The sequence below is a fragment of the Leptodactylus fuscus genome, chromosome 5, assembly GCF_031893055.1.
Source record: "Leptodactylus fuscus isolate aLepFus1 chromosome 5, aLepFus1.hap2, whole genome shotgun sequence".
Lineage (NCBI taxonomy): Eukaryota > Metazoa > Chordata > Amphibia > Anura > Leptodactylidae > Leptodactylus > Leptodactylus fuscus.
In genome coordinates, this window is record NC_134269.1 from 161,593,432 (window position 1) to 161,615,310 (window position 21,879).

Sequence of the window (21,879 nt, forward strand, 5' to 3'; positions counted from 1 at the left end):
AAATCAGAGATATATTGCTATAATATATTACAAAGCTGCAAAAGAAAATACTAATATATATATATATATATATATATATATATATATATATTCAAATGTATATACTAATATCTATCTATCTATATACACTCAAATGTATATACTAATATATACACATATTATATATATATATATATATATATATATATAGTCAGTATTTTCTTTTGTAGTATTGTAATATATATAACATAATATTATTATATAATTAGATACAACAAGTATCATTCATTTGTCATCATTAGTGTCATAAGTAAATATGGTTAATGAATGTTCAGCAATTACTGGCACATATTAAGAAAATGGACCATACTATTCCTATAGCAATGTTAGGCTCCTGTGACATTTATGTAGAAGAAAATGAGAAATCAATATTAAATGTAATAAAAATAATAATTATTACGGCAATGAGAATGCAGTGAGAGTGTACATGCTATCCCTGGAAATCCTGTACTTGGATAAAGATGCAGCCTATGACTGTTTGCTGTGGCATGTAGAGATGTACTTCTGAGATCCCCCAACCACAGCAGTGATATAGTGGTGAGGGTCCCAATGTGGTTTATAGCGCAGGCTTATTACTTACATTCTGCTTCTGATCTATTAGTCAAGCTTGTGTAATAGCTATAAACAACAGGAGATCATGTTAGATTTATCATACAGTCGGCTGTACGATACACAGATATATAACACCAGTGATACCTGGACATGTATGGCCGCCACCTACAGTGGGTTTCATCTTATTTTATCCTCATCTTATCCAAATCCAAAGCTTTTACTACAGTAAAATACATTATTTCTTGCTGCAAGGGTTCTATAATGGTGTACAGAACAAATGTCTAGTGCTGATGTTGTCACCATGTGGTCATCTATAGACTAAATCATAAGTGATAACCACAAATATAATACTCAAAGCATAACTATCCATTCCATATTCTCTGCATAGGTTAAACACATATTTATGTTATAATATATATATATATATATATATATATATATATATATATTCCAGAGCTACCTATCTGTCTTATATAATCACACATATCTATATAGCTACTGATTTATCATATGCATCTATCTATCTATAAATCTATCTAATAAAAGAAAACATTGATCGGAATACTCCAAAAATCCATAGAAAAGATGACTGAATCATCGGACAGGGAGGGCTGGAAAGTCGCACCTGATAAATCCATGAAGGAGAATAACCTATTTCTATGAATCTTTGGAGTTCTGCAATTTATTTCTCTTATTAAACTGACTTTGGATCAGTTCTCTGCCGACATTCATCCTTTATATATAGAGCTGTTTATTCCTCTTGCCTGTATATCTAACTTCGTCATCATATATTTTTCATATTATTTATTTAGTTCGGTGTCTGTTATCCTATGTATCTCATAGTATCTATCTATCTATCTATCTATCTATCTATCTATCTATCTATCTATCTATCTATCTATCTATCTATCACATCTTTGATATTTTCTATCTCATATTACTTGTCTGCCTACCTGTATTTAGTTATCTATCTATATCCTATATTATTATTTGTCTCTATATCCTATTTATCTTTTATCATATCTTCCTCATATCCTCTATCTCATATAATTTTTTTCTCTTTCTGTATCACATATTATCTTGTTTTATATTATAATGTCCACATCTATCTTCAATGTAATATTAGTAATAGGGGCTGCTTCCTCTGGTATTATTATTATTATTATTATTATTATTATTATTATTATTGCTTATATTTATGCCAAGTGTTTCTATATAAGGGGACAAATGGCTGAGTTAACCTAGTCAAAATACAGGCACCAACGACATAATATTGTAGATCACTGGTTAGGACTACATGTTCCAGCATGCATTGCAAACATGAGCTAAGTTGGGGGATCAGGCTTGTTGACCATGAGCAAATAAAATGAGCTTTTGTGATATAAAAAAAAATCACACTCTGTCTTTATACATATGGAAAATGAGGATTTACTAGCCACCAGTCATGGCACAAACACGAGATGTCACACCTGTAAACATACATATATATTGTCATGAGATGTATGTGATCCACTCCACATACTAAAAGTGAAGCTACATTACACAGCTTAGAAGAAGAGTTGCAAAGCTGCCAATATCACATATGTGTGTGTGTGTGTGTGTATATATATATATATATATATATATATATATATATATATATATATATATATATATATATATATATTTGGACGTTAGCAGCACTGAAGATGTGAGAGGTAAAGTAGTGATTTAGGGGACAGACACTTTTATATTTGTTGTCATTCATCCCCTTCATCCGCCTGGAATGCCTGCTGATAGATAGCAATAACTTGTAGGCTATGTATCAGTCCAGTTATGCCAGATATCCACTCTTATGGTATTGAAAATAATTGTTTCCGGTACAAATTATTTGTTGTGCAGGTTAGGTTAGGCTCACATCATATTTTTACAATATAGTTTATGCCTCCATTTTGGAAAAAACTGCTGTAAACCGATGCCATGGGAAGGACATCCATTTGCATCTGTTTAACCTCGACTTCAATAACGAAAAAATGTACCGGTATATGTCTCTATCAGTTTATTTGTAGGAGAGAAATGTGTGGCAGATGGACAGGGATGTAAACATTTTTTATCATTGAAATCTATAAAAACTGAGTGCGCTTTTCATGGCGTCTATTTACACACATTACATTTTTTTTTTGCATAACAGGGGCATGAACTATATTGTAAAACCGTGATGTGAACCCAGCAGTATAAAGAAAGGGGTGGCCTTCCTGTAACTGGTTTACAAACTGATCACCATGTATTACATGAGTCCACATTGTTCAGAAGGGTGGGCTGTATTCGCCAAAGTTATATGACATGCTGATAAATACAATACACACTGTGCTACTCCATCAGAACATAACGCTCAGTCTTTATACAAGCAGCACAAATAGAAACAAAGAAGACTTTTTGGTGTGACATTGAGGGCACCCACACATGCATTTTCAGTGTTCTAAAAATGCAAAATGCTTTTTTTAAAGGTTTTTTGCAAACATTTTTAATATTATTTTGTATATGTATTTTTCATGCTGGGCCTCATATGGCATAAACGCTGAGGCAAAAACCACAGTATTTTACAATCCCTGTGAATCCTATCCATACACTGCAGAAAAATACCTGCAGTGGAAATGCTGATTTCCAAAACTGTTGCGTTTTTTTTGTAAATTGCAGCAAGTCAATTATACCTACAAAAATACTCGTGGTTTCCCTTTAGGTATAATAGAAGCAGAAAGTCCAAGGAAAACTCTGCAGACTTTCTGTGAAATCGCTGAGGGAAAAACAGCAACGCATTTCCACCGCAGTTTTCCCCCAGCCCTTTTTCACTGTGGCTCACTACTTGGGGCCTTAGCCTCTAAGTTTTTTTTTTGTTTTTTTTAAATCTTATAGAGAAGTCTATGGAGAAATAATCTTGCAATTGGAAAGTATTCTGTGTATGAAAAAACAGCAGTGACCCTGAAAACATTAAAAGCTCCAAAAACTCAAAACTACAATCTTAAATGTATGTTAGGCTCCGTTCTCATGGAGTAACGCGCCGCTCATTTAGACGCGTAAACACGTGTCAGAGCGTGGCACTTCAAAACAGATCCCATTGACTTCATTGGGTGCCGGCTTACACGCGCTACACATTGAAATCAATGGGTTACAATGGGTTACAAAGCCACGTAAGCCGGCAGCCATTGAAGTCAATGGGATCTTTTTTGAAGTGTTTACGTGTCTAAATGAGCGGCGCGTTGCTCCGTGAGAACAGAGCCTTGCTTTGCAAAAATTTTTTAGTTTTTTTTTAGTGTTTTTAGAATGTACACCTCAAAGACATAAAAATGGATGTAAAAACATAAAAAAGGTAGACTGATGTCATACACAAAAATAAAAATTAACACCTTACACAAAGGTCATCCAATAAAGTAAACTATATAGTAATAAGTGGCTGAGGTGGCGTTTCACTTGAATTTATTTTATTGCCGAAGATGCATATATATTAGTCGACAAAATACTGCCGAGCTACAGTAGCAACACTTAGGCAGGTAACATACTGCATAAAACAATTTACAACATAATATAATACATGCATACTTATTATAACTATGTATCTCATAATTAAATTGCAATGATAATTGGTGTCATGGGTCAATGGAAACCTTCTATTTACATAAGAATGAAGAAGCTGTATAATCATATTCAAGCTAAAGTGTCTATTCTTTATGTCCTATTTTATTATTGCTCTTACCAATCTCTGATAAAGTGTTTTTAACTGTAATAGAATTAATTTCTTAATATTTTACACCGGAGGTCAACTGCACCAGTTTTATGGGCCTGTGGCCTCAACTAGTTGTAGTATACAGAATATTCTTCCATGTACTTGTGGGAAAGCATTGGGTACTGAAGAGTACGAGGTTGTACAGAACATTACAGTCATTGTAAGTAAGTGACGCTATATATATTTTGTAAATTTTTATTGTTTCCATGAACATATGCTTGCATATTGTAGAGCCATAGAGTCTAGTGTGTTGGTCAAATCCAAAAATGTCAATGTTTTTGGGGCCTTCTGGTGGCAGTTGTTACGCTAGGTTCACACGTGTGTTCAGGTCTCCATTTCTAAAGTATATTGCTGGCTGGTCTTACAAGACCGTAGTGGTTTTTGTGGTCCACTATTTCGGATCCACATCACAAATTTCCCTCTAAAAACTCATTCCGCAGACATCTGTTTCCCCAATGCAAAGTGCATCCGCAATGTTCCGTGTGTATCAGTATTATGCGGATCTGCAAAAAACAAAACACACCACAAAACACACATGTTGGCATCCACAATTGCGGATATACACTGATGTATGTTCAGTGTATATCCACATAACTGCACGCACCCATAGACTTGTATGGGAGAGTCCGTGCCGTAAAAACATGGCCATTACGGACATGCGGTATACTGTCCGGACCACGGTTACGGCACGCCACACCACGGACAAAATCTACGGTGGTGTAAAAGGCTGCATAGAAAACAGTGGGTCCGCAATTTAAAACCCACAATTGTGGACCATTTACGGTCTTAAACTACGGTCGTGTAAGACCAGCCTTAAGATAAGCTATACTCATATACTCATATGACTGATTTGACCCAACAGTGGTGAGATAAAATGAAGCAGTCTTATATCCAGGGCTGTAGCTAAAGGCTCATGGACCATGTTGTAAAAGTTCTTGTCCTCCCCTCTCTCTTATTGCACCCTAATCCCCAACTTCACCTCAATGTCTTGTCTCCTTGCCCTACTGAAAGGCAAAGCAGTCAATATGGGGCTCACAAGGTATAATTGGGCCAAAACATTGTACAGTACATAAATTGCCAAGGCCATTTATACCATTTATATTACCAATACCCTGCTATTTTAACTTTTTGTGACAGTATTTCTTTAAGGCAAGGCCAGATATAGCCCATCTGCACTCGGGATGTGCCTGGAAACAACACAGTCAAGTCAGCCAGCATTGACTTCTATCAGATTGTGGAAAATTGATAGTTCACTTTTAATGGCTGCACGGTTTTATGGGTCTACATGCCTGTGTGTTTGTCACCTGCCTGGTGTAACCCTAAATAATGTGAGATTTCACATGAGGAGGGCTATGATGTCTATCGTGTGCATCTCTGATAAATTCTGCTTCGTATGTACACGTACTTGCACTATATACAGCATATATACCCCTTTCACTTCAGCAAGGTAGCATGTAGCAGCTAGTTCATATATTATATGAGCTGTATGATACTGACTATGTACTGCAGTAAAGTAACAGAAAGTTGCAACTATGCAAAACTATACCAAAATGGAGCCCCCTACCGACCCCCCTATAGATTACAGACCCATATCCCTAGCAGCAGCCGAGCCCAGGGCATGGGCACCTAGGAGCCCTGTTACACATGCCCCCTACCCACTACAGACTTAGGGTGCAATCACACTACGTAACGCCGGGCGTGTATGAGAGCCGTACACGCCGGCATTACGGCAGACTGCCGAACACTTCCCATTCACTTCAATGGGAGCGCTCGTAACAGCGGCGTTTACGAGCGCTCCCATTGAAGTGAATGGGAAGTGTTCGGCAGTCTGCCGTAATGCCGGCGTGTACGGCTCTCATACACGCCCGGCGTTACGTAGTGTGCATGCACCCTTAGGCTGTATTCACACAGAGTAACGACAGGCGTTTTTTGTGCATAGCACCGCGTTAACGCCGCGTAGCGCCGCGCTATTTTGCGGTGGTGTTGACCGGCGTTAACGCGGCGTATACGCGGCGTTAACGCGGCGCTACACGGCGTTAACGCAGCGCTATGTGCAAAAAACACACAAAAAACGCCTGGCGTTACTCTGTGTGAATACAGCCTAGTCATAACAGACTGCATGAATGAGTGTGTGGGTGTCTGTGACCATAGACTTGTCAATGTAGCTACAAGATGCTGCTAGCATACAATACATGGTGAAGAGTTCCCCCTGACTTAAGGGTTGCAAAAAAAAGCACCACATATTCAGTGTGTTTTTTTTCTGCACCTTTTTTAGCTGTGTTTCACTACGTGATGCCTTAGCCTAAGTATTTAGGATTACCTTCAGACGATCAATGCTAGTTTGCTGTATGGGGTGAGAAGGCGTCACTCCAGTTGCAGCCTCATTAAACTAAATGACTGGGTAAACCTGTGATCAGCAGATGATACATAATAAACTGAATATAGATATAACAAATTAAACCTACCTGTCATATATGAGTATTTTATGACATCAAGATGTGGATCAGCTTTTCGCAAACAAATTCCATCCTACCAAATATGTTAATTGATTCAAGTGTATTTAGGATGTTCTTATTCTATAACTTATCTATCACGAGTCCTCAAGCCATGGATGTCAGTCTCTATGTATAATTATATGTGGCAGCCATGGCGTTTATACACAACACGGCAGTAGCTAAATCCTCCTTGCCCTATCTCACCTTCCAGGGATATACAGACTTATTAATATACTTTAGGACAATTCACAAAAACATATTATATAGTTGTAATCCACAATGGTAAATAATTTTGCCACTTGATCATCTGTGGCGAGGAGTTGGTGGCATATTGTAGCACACCTTATGACAGAAAAAGTGGCATTATTGATCAGAGCAACTAAATATCAGCTTTCATTTTCCAAACTACACCGGAAGATGAAATATGGGCTATAAGTGGTTACTATTAGGGTGCATTCACATGGAGGAAAATGGTGCGGAATTTGGTGTGGAATACACATCAGATTCATCGCTGAAAAAAAAAGCCTCCCGTTGACTTCATTGGTTTCCTTAGCATAACAGACATTGAAGTCAATGGGAGGCTTTTTTTTTTCACGCTGAATCTGATGTGGATTCCACACCAAATTCAGCACCATTTTCCTCCGTGTGAATGCACCCTTAAGGGTGACAAGGTTGAGGTTTCGCTAAATAAAACCTACAGGTGAGCACTCCTTCGGAGAAGGACTTTGGGCATGATTCAATCAAAGCACTGTGTTGCTACAGGGTGCTCCTTCTCCATGTTCCCATGGGCTTGTGCAGGCTACTAATGGTAATGAATAACATCTTAAAGGGATTCTGCCACTAAACCAACATTTTTTCTAATTAACACGTCGGAATAGCCTTAAGAAAGGCTATTCGTCTCTTACCTTTAGACGTGGTCTCCGCGGCGCCGTTCCTTAGAAATACTGGTTTTAACCGGTATACAAATGAGTTCTCCGCAGCAATGAGGGCAGGCCCCAGCGCTCAAACGGCGAAGGGGAGTCCCCACTACTGCCCGAGAGCTCACTCCAGCGATGCCTCCATCTTCAGCTGCAACCGCTATTTCTAAGGAACGGCGCCGTGGAGACCATGTCTAAAGGTAAGAGACGAATAGCCTTTCATAAGGCTATTCTGATGTAATTAGAAAAAATGTTAGTTTAGTGGTAGAATCCCTTTAATGTACTTACACCTTGTAATTCAGCTCTCCCACTCACAACTCCATCCAACCAACCATGCACACTGTACAATAGTAGAAGGACTGTAGATTTACAATATGTTTTTGGTACTAAAAACCTATAAAAGTGACAAATCTACACTCTATTAGAATGTGTATGTAAGGATCCAAAAAACTATATATATTGTAAACTTAACATTATTGGTCTGGGGAACACATTTTGCATTGGAAATAAATGAACTCAACAAGAAATGACAATATGGGGTGAAAATGATATAATCTTTGTTCCTTATGCACACAAATGTAATACGTCTTGTAATATACCACAGGATGTCAAATTATGGTACCCACAGACATACATAGGGCTCTATTGTACCTATGTATATCTCCAATTTCGTACCAAGGCCCAGACTGACTATTGTGGTTAAGACTAGACACTGTCGTAAATCTTGGCTGGACTAACATTTTGTAACTTGCTAGACCTGAATGTGTGGATTCTCAGACTGAAATGCTCTTCTCTTTTTATGTATAGTACGTTCACTTTATTTACACCATGTACTTCCATTACAGCACTTATTACAATGTAATATTGTTATACTTACTTCTTGAGTGTTGTATACCCGTATACATGTTATGTTGTATACCTGTATTAATGTTATATTGATGTGAATAATATTCACTGCCACAACCATGCAGTATTATGTGACTTTTCTCTCTTTACACCCAAAAATAGTAAAAAAATTGAAAAAAATTAAGTATATAGTAAAACACAAAACCAGTATTGGAGCTATAAAGCCCATTAAAACAGTAGTGCAAATTACAAAGCTATTTATTTTAGTGAATTTAGCCTGTACACGAGGGATCTATCATAAGGAACAGAGAAGCCATGATGGTTTATTGAGATTGTTGGGTTGAGGTGAGGAGGATACACCTACGGGAATGAAGAGAAGACAAACCAAGGGATTCAATCCCATACAAACTAAGGTGAGAGATAAAAGCAGTTCCTGTCTTTTGTACTGACTAAATGAAGGACTGAAGAACAGCAATCTAACACTGGAGGCTGCATGAAAAAAGGGTAACAGGGCATGAAATTATCTTGCACCATCTCATTAACGTCTGGGAAGGAGAAAGGGATTGTTCATGCATGCAGGTTCCATAGGATTAGAATGAGTTACTTGTCTGGTGACATCCTCAGATTAGCAGCGTGACAAAAGGTGCTGCACTAATATCATGAGCGACTAGTTTTCAGTGAACATTCAATTACACACTTGTGATCAAATTATTAGAATTGTAAATAATTTTATGAAAATGTTAAGATTTTAGCGTTCACTGTACTCCTGATCACAGACGGTGCTCAGTATAATCTGGTTTATCTGACAACACGTAATCATTTCAATTGCCATAATTTATAAATTACACGCTTTTATATGCTTTGTTAATACATATGGTTTGATTATTTATAACTGGTGCGATCATCCTAACATGTAAATATACATACATGACACTCTGGATAAGTGAAATCATAATCACGCATCTTCACGTGTTCGTATTTCCAGCTGGAAAATGTAAATGCAATTATAATATCATTGCTTATCGAAAAATTGCTAGGTCACATCATAAGATTTTATTTTTTTTCATTTTTATACTTAGTTTTTTTTAATTAAACCATACATTTTCCACTTTTGATACACAAAATGAGTATACAAAGAAAAAAGTTACAATGAACATAACAATATAGGTTGTACATATAGAAAATATATAAACAGGTCAGTAGAACTTTATTAGATTTTTTTGGCAAATTAATTATATTATCGAATTGTATAAAGACAACCTGACATGCGATGGTTAACAATGGAGGAAAGTATAATATCTGACTATTGAATACATTATTTGATTTGCCAGTGAAAGTCTAATGTATATACAATTATATTGAAACAATTTCTTCACTTTATACTTACGTTCATACACTGTACAAATATAATATATTTTTAATTCATTTATATAGTGCAAACATATTCCACAGCGGTGTACAAAGACTGCTATAAATGCTAACCACTGGTCACCATTGCTGCCTGCACAATGAACTATAGTATTACAGTCACAGATATTTGCAAATATTCATGTGACAGTTCCCAAAAGTCAAGGCATTTATTCCTCATAATAGTAGATTAGATGGAGCCATGTAAGTTATCGCTTTTCACAAAATTTTGTGACCAGACCCTGTGGTATACAGCACAGAACTATAATGTACTGTCATGTATTGTATAATGTCATGTACAATGAACTGTCATGTACAAAGACTTGTACAGTTGTTTTAGGCTTGCTAGCCTCATAAATAACAGACATGGTAACCATGGGGGGAATTTATCCAGACCCGTGTTCATATACTAGTCCAAACAGCAGTGATGAAGGGTGACAAATACATTGGTATGTACAAGTGTCTTATCAAATTCACTGTATCTTGGGCTGGAAAAATAAAATAAATAGAAAAAAACAATTATCCAGTGGAATACTGTATAGATAGCGTACAAGGGTGCTGAAAACAGGATTACGCTAGGTTCACATCTGCATCTGTGTTTCCGTTCTTCTGGTTTGTCGGACCGCCAAAAGAACTGAAAAACGGATTCATTCTATAATGGACACAAATGGAGCTTGAGGGACCCCATTGACTATAATCGGATCAGTCAGATGTTTGTTGGATGTCCATCCTTTTTAACTGACCTGTAGTGTCCCCCTACCTCCTCATAGACTGTAAGCTCGTGTGAGCAGGACCCTCACTCCTATTGTTTGATATGTTTATTTCTATGTCACATTGTAATGTCTCTTATTGTCTGTTCATGTCTCCTGATTTGTAAAGTGCTATGGAATATGTTGGCGCTTTATAAATAAAATTTATTATTTATTATTATTAATTATTATTATTATTATTATTATTATTATTATCTGAAATCATGAGAATTAAAAAGTCGGCCTTACAGGACTTTGCCCAGTGGCTTTAGACAGATCTACGCTGGAGATTCTAACACAGATGTGAACTAAGAAAGTTTGTATCTACGTTAGATGAAGGAATACGCACATTAGGATATATTTATTATTTAATATGTGACACATAACTGTCATACAAAGTAGCAAACCTGGGGTTATGACTTGTAAATGCCAGTTGTGACATTGATCGGTGTAACTGGTGTTTTTGCGTCTCCCACGCCACTTTATTGAAAGTGAAAGTGACATGGGAGTTTGTGCTACAATTAAGATCAATTACGCTATTTTATTGGTACAAATGATCAATGAAATGTTTGCAGCTGGCATAGATTCCAGCCTAGGCGTAGTGCCCGCCAGAACTGTTATATTTACGAAGAGGCATAAATGAGGTGGCCGTTCTTTTGGCGGTGAGAGTATCATTGTCCTCGTATAGTGACCTCTAGTCTCTGCAGTTACGCAGTGGTAGTAATGTTTCTGCTCTATTGTATATGTAGGTTTCAGTGACTACCAACATTGACATAAATCATCAGTTTCCGCTGGTTATTATTCACCTTTGACCTAAATGCTGCAGAGACCCCGAGACGTCCATCTACCAATTATTAAAAGAAAAGAAGAAGAATGTAACAAATAGCTATAAGTCTAGTGTATCTGTAAGGACTCATCACCTGTCATCCTATATCAGACTTCCTTTAACATTCAATTAAAATTGACAGATACATTACACAATATCGAAAACATCCAAAACAATCCAGACTTTCCTGTAAAGGTAACAAGTCTTTGACAGGCGAAAGCCTATGTCCCAGGAAATTGTCTATTTTCATTGGATTCCTTTGCTACTCAAGATAAAACATTAGCCAGATGTGTATAACAACACAAGGCTAGACTATAGCACCTAGAAGTTCTGAAACATCACACAAAACAGATAAGATTCTTGCTCAATCTTTTGTCTGTCGCAGAATGTGTGAAGCATTGAACACAAGGAAAAGAAAAAAATGGTGTAAAAACAATAAGGTTTGTTTGCAAAACAAAGTGTAAAGTTAAAATTTACTTGAGTATAAATACTAATAAGGAATTGTTTCATGTGTTGTCAGCTACTTGGAAGATGAGCATAGGCATTTACAAGAGAATGGCAGGTTTGCCCTCTGCTGGACAAAAACTGGAACAACATGGAAGGTTGTGATGGGCAAAAACGAATAAAGCACAGTCTGAGTGGATCATTGTCATAGTAGACCAAAGATGTCATAGCTCCTCCAGGGACACAGAACACTGCTGGAAAACAATAGTAGATCCCCATGTTGAAAAGAAGGTTAGCTGGTGGTGTCTGGCGTCTTCTGACAGCCGTGTTTTACTTAGTTACTCTCAATCTTTACATTTAGCAACTCAACAAAGGGATCACCTAGCCAACCATCCCGAATTCAGCAGAATAGTACTGAATTCCAGGTGCTGTCCCAGTCAGCAGGAAGTATGCCCCAATTTCAGCTCATCTGTGTCCAGAGGAGGGGGGTATTATTTTGTAAGTTTATTTTATCCATTACACTGTGTGGGCACCAGAAGGGCTTTATACTGTGGGGACAGTTGGAGGAGAACATTATAATGTCATTGTAATATTAAAAGTCAAACATATAGCTGAAGAATTTTAATATTTGTTGCAAATTTGCATTTAAAAAGTACAATGTGCTGCAATTTCCACTCCAGCCACAAGGCATAATAACAAACTGACACTCATTCCCCCTACGCCAAACAGCAGCACAAGATGGGGTATTCCTGCCCCTGTGTGCTGTTAGGACAGGTGGAACTTTTAATTAGCTAACAGTTTTTCCCCCTATAAGAGGCCAGAGCGACCTCCTCCCCCCTGTGTTTTTTTCTGTCCTGTGCGACTGGACAGGTGGAGGAGGCTGTGGCCTCCTCTATGGTTTAGAATAAGGTGTCTTAGATCCTTTCTTCTCTTTCCCTTCTTTCTGAGTGAAAGATCTAGGTTTATACTGCAGTCTTTTGTCTTACCTGCCTTGTGCAGGTTACTGACTTTTTCAGCTGCAGTTCATTTACTGCCTGCAGTAAGGTAAGCCGTGTCCTTTTTCAGCTTTCCCTCTGTGTTCACTGCAGAGACTAAAAGCACTAATTTCTATTGCTATGGGCACTCTGTCAACTTCACAATATCGAAGTCGATTCACCGCCATTATGGTAAGATCCAACCAAATTTTTGTATTTCTTGCGGTTTTTCAATGTGCATTTAATTCCTAAGCGGGGACTATATGCTGTGAACCTAAAAGAAGGGTTCATATACCTATGTACTATCATTACTTATTAGGTGCATATTTGCTTATTGCTCACATGATGGTGGATGCTCTAAGGCAATTTGTTGTAAGGTTATGCATGTCTGCACTGCTGTCAGTACGGGGTCCTCCAGCTAGGAGCCCTTCATTTATTGTTGTCATCTCCTGGGTGAAGGAGTACATGAGATTTCTGGTAAGGTTCCCTCTCCCAGTTTTCATAAGAGGTCTTACTTAGAAATAGAAGCCCTAGTGGCTCAAGCTGTAGGGTTACAGACTTGTATGCCTGAATCCACAGTATCCTGGGTTCGATCCCAGTTGCACTTTGCATTTGTGATATATTAAAAAAAAAAAAAAAAAAAAAAAAAGTTAATAAGGTACTTGTGGTTCTCATGGTCCATTCACATGGAGAAAGTCTCTAAACTTCATGCTGGACTCTGTCAGCTTGAAAATCTCCCTCCTCTAGGTGGGAAAAGATCATATCAGCAGTGCATTATTTATAGGTGATACAGCGGGTTTCCATCCTAACTGCCAAAGGTTACTGGATCTTATGTCAGGGTCTGCAGTTGCAGTCCCTTGGGCCATATAGCGCATGCGGCCTGCAGAAGGTAAGTCTGAGGCCTGGAATCACAACCCGTGGGGCCTGGAGGGGCTTCATTTTAAGGGCTGGATGTCCATGTCCAGATAGTCTGGACCCTGTTGACCACAGAGACAGCCCTCTCCGGTAGAGAGCGCATCTACAGGAGATTCCCATACGGGCAATGAGGAATTGGATGGAGGAGGCTGTGTCATCCAGCTGACAAAAAACTCAGCAGTCTGGGTCAAGCCAATTTAGTTATTCCTCAAAATTTGTCTTTCATCCAGGTGGTGTTCCATCTTAAGGACGGGATGTCCATGGTCCAGCTAGCGCTGGACCCTGTTGACTATAAACGCCCCTCTCTCACTAGTGGGGCGAATCTAGAGAAAAGTTCCATAGGAATAAAGTGGAATTGGATGAAGAGTTCATGGTCCAGTTTACCTGGACCCTGTTGCCCACTGATGCATCCCTCTCTGGTGGAGAGTGTCCACGGTCCAGCTAAGGCTGGAACCTGTTGACTACCTATGTCTCCCTCTCTGGTGGAGAGCACATCCAGATAAGCGTTCCATAGGAGGAACATGAAATTGAATGTAGAGTCCACGGTCCAATTTATCTGGACCCTGTTGACCACTGATGCATCCCTCTCTGGTGGAGAGTGTCCACGGTCCAGCTAAGGCCGGACCCTGTTGACTACCTATGTCTCCCTCTCTGGTGGAGAGAACATCCAGATAAGCGTTCCATAGGAGGAACATGAAATTGAATGTAGAGTCCACGGTCCAATTTATCTGGACCCTGTTGACCACTGATGCATCCCTCTCTGGTGGAGAGTGTCCACGGTCCAGCTAAGGCCGGACCCTGTTAACTACCTATGTCTCTCTCTCTGTTGGAGAGAACATCCAGATAAGCATTCCATAGGAGGAACATGAAATTGAATGTAGAGTCCACGGTCCAATTTATCTGGACCCTGTTGACCACTGATGCATCCCTCTCTGGTGGAGAGTGTCCACGGTCCAGCTAAGGCCGGACCCTGTTGACTACCTATGTCTCCCTCTCTGGTGGAGAGAACATCCAGATAAGCGTTCCATAGGAGGAACATGAAATTGAATGTAGAGTCCACGGTCCAATTTATCTGGACCCTGTTGACCACTGATGCATCCCTCTCTGGTGGAGAGTGTCCACGGTCCAGCTAAGGCCGGACCCTGTTGACTACCTATGTCTCCCTCTCTGGTGGAGAGAACATCCAGATAAGCGTTCCATAGGAGGAACATGAAATTGAATGTAGAGTCCACGGTCCAATTTATCTGGACCCTGTTGACCACTGATGCATCCCTCTCTGGTGGAGAGTGTCCACGGTCCAGCTAAGGCCGGACCCTGTTGACTACCTATGTCTCCCTCTCTGGTGGAGAGCACATCTAGAGAAGCATTCCATAGGAGGAACATGAAATTAAATGTAGAGTCCACGGTCCAGTTTACCTGGACCCTGTTGACCACTGATGCATCCCTCTCTGGTGGAGAGTGGCCATGGTCCATCTAACGCCAGACCCTGTTGACTACCTATGCCTCCCTCTCTGAGGAGAGCACATCTAGATCGGCTGGGTAGGTTATTTGGTCTCATCATATGTCCGCCTGATCACGGCTTATCCAAGATCCATCGGTCCTTCAACTTGTTCAAGCCAGACAAATACGTAAGGACCCTCCCTCTCAAGGGCATCAAGCAACTTTATCTAGACAGCTCTCCTATTCGGCAAATCCTTGGCCCCCCACACCTTCACAAAGGTAGTGGTCCCGGTCGTAGCCGCCCTGCGCCTCCAAGGGATCTTATTGTCCCATAACTAGATGAATGGCTCCTAAAAGCCCGGTCAAAGGAGGTGCTTGCCACACAGTTGGAATCCACTGTGGCTTTCCTAAATGAGCTGGGCTGGCTAATAAACTGGCAGAAGTCGGTAGTGGTTCCATCTACCCCGATTCAATTTCTGGGTTTATCTTGGATTCTCTCAGCATGATGATTTCCCTGCCTCCTCCTTGGAAGGAGAAGATTGGTCAAGCGGCTCATCACCTATCCACAACCCGGAAGGTTACTATCAGGACCGCCATGAAGGTCCTAGGTCTCATGTCCGCAGCCATCAAGGCAGTTCTGTGGGCCCTATGGCACATGCGCCCCTTACAGTGCGAGATCCTGAGAGTCGGGAACCACAGTCCTTCGGGGCTACAGAAGCCTATCCAGTTATCCATCAGAACCCGTCGATCACTGGCTTGGTGGTCCCAGCTCAGAGACGGGAAATCCACGGTCCAGACATCCTGGACCCTGTTGACCACAGATGCCTCCCTCACAAGATGGGGAGTGCTTCTGGGGAGACCCCGGTACGTGGGACCTGGAACCAGCTTAGAGAAGGCTCATTTGTCCAACTGGCGAGAGCTCACTGCGGTGCACCGTGTGCTTCTAATGTTTGCACCCCACCTGCAAGGGAAAGCTGTGAGAGTGAAACAGACAACTTAACAGCAGTCCGATATATCAGCAAACAAGGGGGGAACCAGATCCCCCTCGCTTCTGCAGGTGACAAATCTAATATTCTCCTGGTGGAGAGGAATCTTTCACAACTATCAGCGGTTCATATTCAAGGTGGGCTGAACATCCTTGCGGATCAGCTAAGCAGAGGCCTGGTGATGACAGGCGAATGGTCCCTAAATCCGGACATCTTTCATCATCTCACTGAGATGTGGGGTCTCCCCGAGGTGGACCTGATGGCCACCCAGTACAACGCCAAAGTGACAAGGTTTTGCTCCCTCTACCGGGAAGACAATCCTTTGGCGGTAGATGCCCTGTCAATACCTTGGAGGTTCAAACTGGCATACGTTTTTCCTCCTATTCTGATGATTCCGAAGGTATTGGCGAAACTCAGGCAGGACCAGACTTCGGCAATAGTGATCATGCCGTTCTGGCCAAAAAAGGGCATGGTTTACCCACCTCATCCTAATGAGTCAAGGGACCTACTGGAGGCTTCCACAAGTCCAAAACCTGGTAATTCTGAACTGACAGCTCTGCCAGGACCTGGACAGGTTCAACCTCATGGCCTGGAGGTTGACCGCATCGTATACGGAGATAGACGATTATCCCAGGCCGTTCTAAGAACGATGGCCCATTCAAGAGCGGATTCAACTAACAGGAGTTACCAAAGGATCTCGGATAGGCAGCTTAATAACTCTGCTATCGAATCGGTTTTGGAGTTCCTACAGAGTGACCTGGATAAGGGGCTAACTCCAGCTACCCTGAAGGTTCATGTTTCAGCACTTTCCGCTCTTCTAGGGACCTGGTTATAACAAGATCCTCTATTAAAGTAATTCCTTAAAGGGGCCTCTAGGCTCCGCCCTCAGATGCAGCCCCCTGTCCCGCAATGGGACTTGGCTGCGGTTCTTCAGGGGCTTTGTTCTCCCCCGTTTGAACTCTTAACAGAAGTGGACTGAAGATATCTCTCCTACAAGGTAACCTTCTTGTTGGCAATTACCTCTGCCAAAAGGATTGGAGAATTACAAGCTTTGGCTGCCTCGGAGCCATTCATTACCTTTTTCCCTGATAGGGTTCAACTTGGGTTCATCCAGGGATTTTGTCCTAGGGTCGCATATATCTGCGCATATATTTGGATTGCACAGCTTCCTTTCGAAGAACCTGCTCATCAATACCTACGGCCGTAACAAAGGTGTTAAAGCCACCCTGTCAAGATGGATCAGGGAGGCCATCGCTTGCTCTCTTCGCGCTCAAGACCTACCAGTACCGGAATTGGACCAACTTCCCGGTCAGAGAGACGCTCGCTCTCCTTAGAGCAGATATGTTCCGCTGCTTCCTGGAGTTTTCATCTGATGTTCGCCAGACACTGCAGATTGGACTGGCGCAGCTCAGAGGCCACAGCCTTCGGACATTCTGTCTTGGCATCTGCTTGCCAAGATCTCCCACCCTAGTTGGGATTTTACTTGCTAGATCCCCATCTTGTGCTGCTGTTTGGCGTAGGGGGAATGGAAGATTATAAAGATAATCTGTTTTCCCTTAGCCCAAACAGCAGCACAAGGCTCCCTCCCATTGTTTATGGTAATGTTTGTATTGTTATATTGCCTTTTATACTTTTTGACTAACACAGGGGGGAGGAGGTCGCTCTGGCCTCTTATAGGGGGAAAAACTGTTAGCTAATTAAAAGTTCCACCTGTCCTAACAGCACACAGGGGCAGGAATACCCCATCTTGTGCTGCTGTTTGGGCTAAGGGAAAACAGATTATCTTTATAATCTTCCATTCTGTTTCCTTTGTTTCAGTCACCTCATTTACATCACAGACATGAGAGATAGACAAGGTTAAAATAGACAATAACACCCCTATAAGCATTACCATAGAAGAGAATAGCTCTATAGATAACACCACATAACACCAATCCTTCCATCTACTAGTGACAATTGACTATGTCACAGCCTATCTACTCCCCTGCTTAACATGTCTAGAAAACTCTCCCATTGACATCAATGATCCAGCTTCAGATTATTGCTGCCTATAGCAATGACAATGCCATAAAACATATCACTAAATGCTGGCAAAGGAGCAAACCTTACAGCAACTTGACCCTTGTCCATTAGGATGGTGGAGAGTAAACTATTTGGTACATTATTGTTCAGGGCTGCATTCTGCAAGAGGTATAAATAGAATTAAAGGGGTATTCTCATAACCCTTGTTAACCAACCTGCAGGCTCTGTGCTTTGTTCACTTCCAGGTTTTCTCGGCACATTGGTGGGCGGGGTTTCACTTGCTCTGCTATGTTTACAGTTACTAATGAGGGATTGGTTGTAAATGCATTACTACAGTATGAAGCTGATGTAGAGGCTGATGTAGCAGAGCTGGATTTGAGTCAGCTTGCATTACATACAGAGGTACTGGACTCCCTATCACAGCCCTTATCAGCCAAATTCAATTAAACCGGCTGATAAGTGGAAGAGCTGAAGATAGACAGCACAGTAATCCCGAAGCTCTCACCTCCCCCCTCCCCTATCTGAGGAGCTCCATTACTTGTCAGACATAAACAGCTCAGAGCTGCTGCCGAGCACTCAGCCCCTACACCCCCCCTGAGAGCAGGTAGCTATGTCACTTGGGAAATGAGCAGATAAGCCCCGTGGCCATAGAAACTGAGGGTAAACAATGAAGTGAATAAATTAAGATAGCGTCCAAACAAAGCAGTTTTGATAAAGCAATGTATTTAGGAAAAGTCTTAAATCCACATAAACTAGCAGTATAGATAGGATCCTTGCTATGGGACAATCCCTTTAAGAATTCATACCCTCCCAATTGATGGAGATGGGAATGGCTCAGTGTTTTATATATTTTGGGACTGTAAGGTACTGAAACCATTTTGGACAGTAATAAGTTGGGTCTTTGGAAGACATGGGTCAATGAAATTATTGAAATAGAAGCTCTAATTGCTTGTAGCAGGGAGAAGAGGAAGGGAATTCCAGAAAAACTGGGCAAATTGGAGAATATTTCAGAATTCTATAGATCTGGCTGGTTTACAGTTGTTGATATTATAGGTGTTGTGCAGGAGATCTGCTCCTTCATTTTTATGTTCCTGATTGTGGAATTAAAACAGGAAATATTATATTAGAATAAGATTATTATTTTAACTATTTCTTACACGTAGGACTCATTGCCCAGATGATGGATTGAAATATGAATGTAACCCTATTTGTGTATAAAGGGAAAAAAAGTAAAACACTAAAACACTCAGGCAAGATGGCAGCTCCTGTAATCGTGGGCAGAAAACAGTATTTAAAAAAATCTACCATCAGAAAATAAAAACAGAATAGAAAAAAATGTTACATTTCTTTGTTTTTAATAAATAAATACATATAATAATAGTGATTCGTTTTAAAGAGTCTACCAGCTCCTCCAAGCATATTCAAGTGACCCCACTGTGTTACAGATCACATTACAGTGATAAAAATATACCTTCATTATGTAGGGATTCCGCTCGGATGTATCTCACTTTGAGGTTTTATGCAAATGAGGTAGTTGGTGCACTGGGGTTGGCCTTCAGCCCTGGGAGCACTGCTATTGCTGCTCAAGTAGGATGAGTGATGTGAACTCCCACTGTACAGCGTGGCACAGGCAGCAGCTGGTAAGGGTCTAGGTGGTCAAAATAGAGCTCATTTGCATAAGACTTCAAAATAGTTTTTCTCCAAATCTACAAAAGTAATATACATAAGAAAGGTAACATATAAAGATTTACTGGACGTACAGGCATACTACACTGTGATCCAGCTCATGTGCTGGTTAGAATTAGCCAACCCCACTAGGAATGTTGTAGTGTCTCTCTTCCTGAGAGCTACTCTCAGTTTGAATTTCCTTAAAGGCATATTCCCACGTCGCATACTCTCCAGTCTTCACTGCTGTAAAATCTTCTTTCTTCCTGTTTCTTGCATCATTTGGTGGGCGGGGTTTCACATGCAACCTGTTGTTTAGCTCCGCCCACCACATAGCGTGATCCTATGGGGCAGCTGAAGGGCCTGTGATGTCATCAAAGGTCCTTAAACACTATATGCACAATAATGGACTATGAAGTACAGGCAGGAGCAACTCCATTCTGTGTTACATACAGAGACTGCCTGTCTCTGCCATAATGAACACAATTGTATTAGCTAGCTTGATAACTGGGAGAACAGAAGACGTTCAGAAATGAAAGCAGCTCCTCTCCCTTATCTGAGTGCAGGACCTAGATCATGTGGTGTAGACACAGGAATAGCTAGATACACAGGCTCGCTCCCTGCACTTAGCCCCTCCTCCCTCCCCCCTTGAGAGCAGCAGATACATCACTTGACTTTTGAGCAGATAGGTCAAGGGCTGTGTCAACAATGAATTGAATAAAGTAAGATAGTGGACAAACAAAGCAGTTTTGCTGAAGCAGTGCAGGAAAAGTCTTACATCCAGATTAACAAGCAGTATAGATAGGATCCTTGTGATGGGACAACCCCTTTACAGATCTGTGGCTTAGTAAGAAATCACTCGGTTGTAGGAGAGAAGCCAGTGCCATGCTGATGGGTCCATCCCATGTTTGGGCATGACTCCAAACCTCTCTGGCTCCTTCCCAACCCAAGCTATACCAATGTCCCTGATCAAGGAAACCCTCTCACTCTCTGGGCCATATTAGACTCTAAGAATGTCTCCTCCCTCTCATAGTGTGACCAACCCTTAACACATCAACAATGTAAGGACCTTAACAGGTGACCAAGGCTCTCCTCACTCCATTTCACATATCTGGCTAGCCTACACTCACTTTTCAAAACAAAACATCAGATTAGAAGTCCACAGACTTTGAAAAGCTGCTCCTGGCGTCCCTTCCCAAATTTAGAAAAGTTTCTTATGTATATCATACCTATAGTGTACACCAAGAGCGCACAAGACCGTCCATCCTGCATTCCTGGGAAAAGGAACTCAGTGTCTCCCTTTCGGACGACCAAGTTAAGACCATTCTGTCCAACTCACATGGGTTTTCTAACTGCATTTGAATTCAAGAAAACCACTACAATTTGTTGACCACACTCTCCTAAGCCACAACAAAACCCACCTACTCCTATCATCTCTAACACTAGGCTAGGGAGGTGGGGGCGTGCACGGCTCTCTGAAGGCATGTCAATGAGAGAGAACGGGACCGAGAAGAACGGGGATCGGCAGCGGAACTGTGCAGGTAAGCGGACACCAGGGGGGCTAAGTAGCCGGGGGATTTTTTTTAAAATCACTACACAGAGTGGAGTCCAAAAATTGAAACAATTTTTGGACTCCATGCTGTGTAGTGAATAGGATAGTTTTTAAAATCCAATCTTCGATAATTAAAAAAAAGTCCGATTGACTTGCATTGGGATCGGAATTGGGATCGGGTTCGAATGGAAAATGATCGGATTTTAAAAACGATCCTGAAATTTCAAGATCGGTTAAACCCTAGTGACGATAAGACGGTAGCAGATTGGACCAGGTAGTCGCTTTACAGA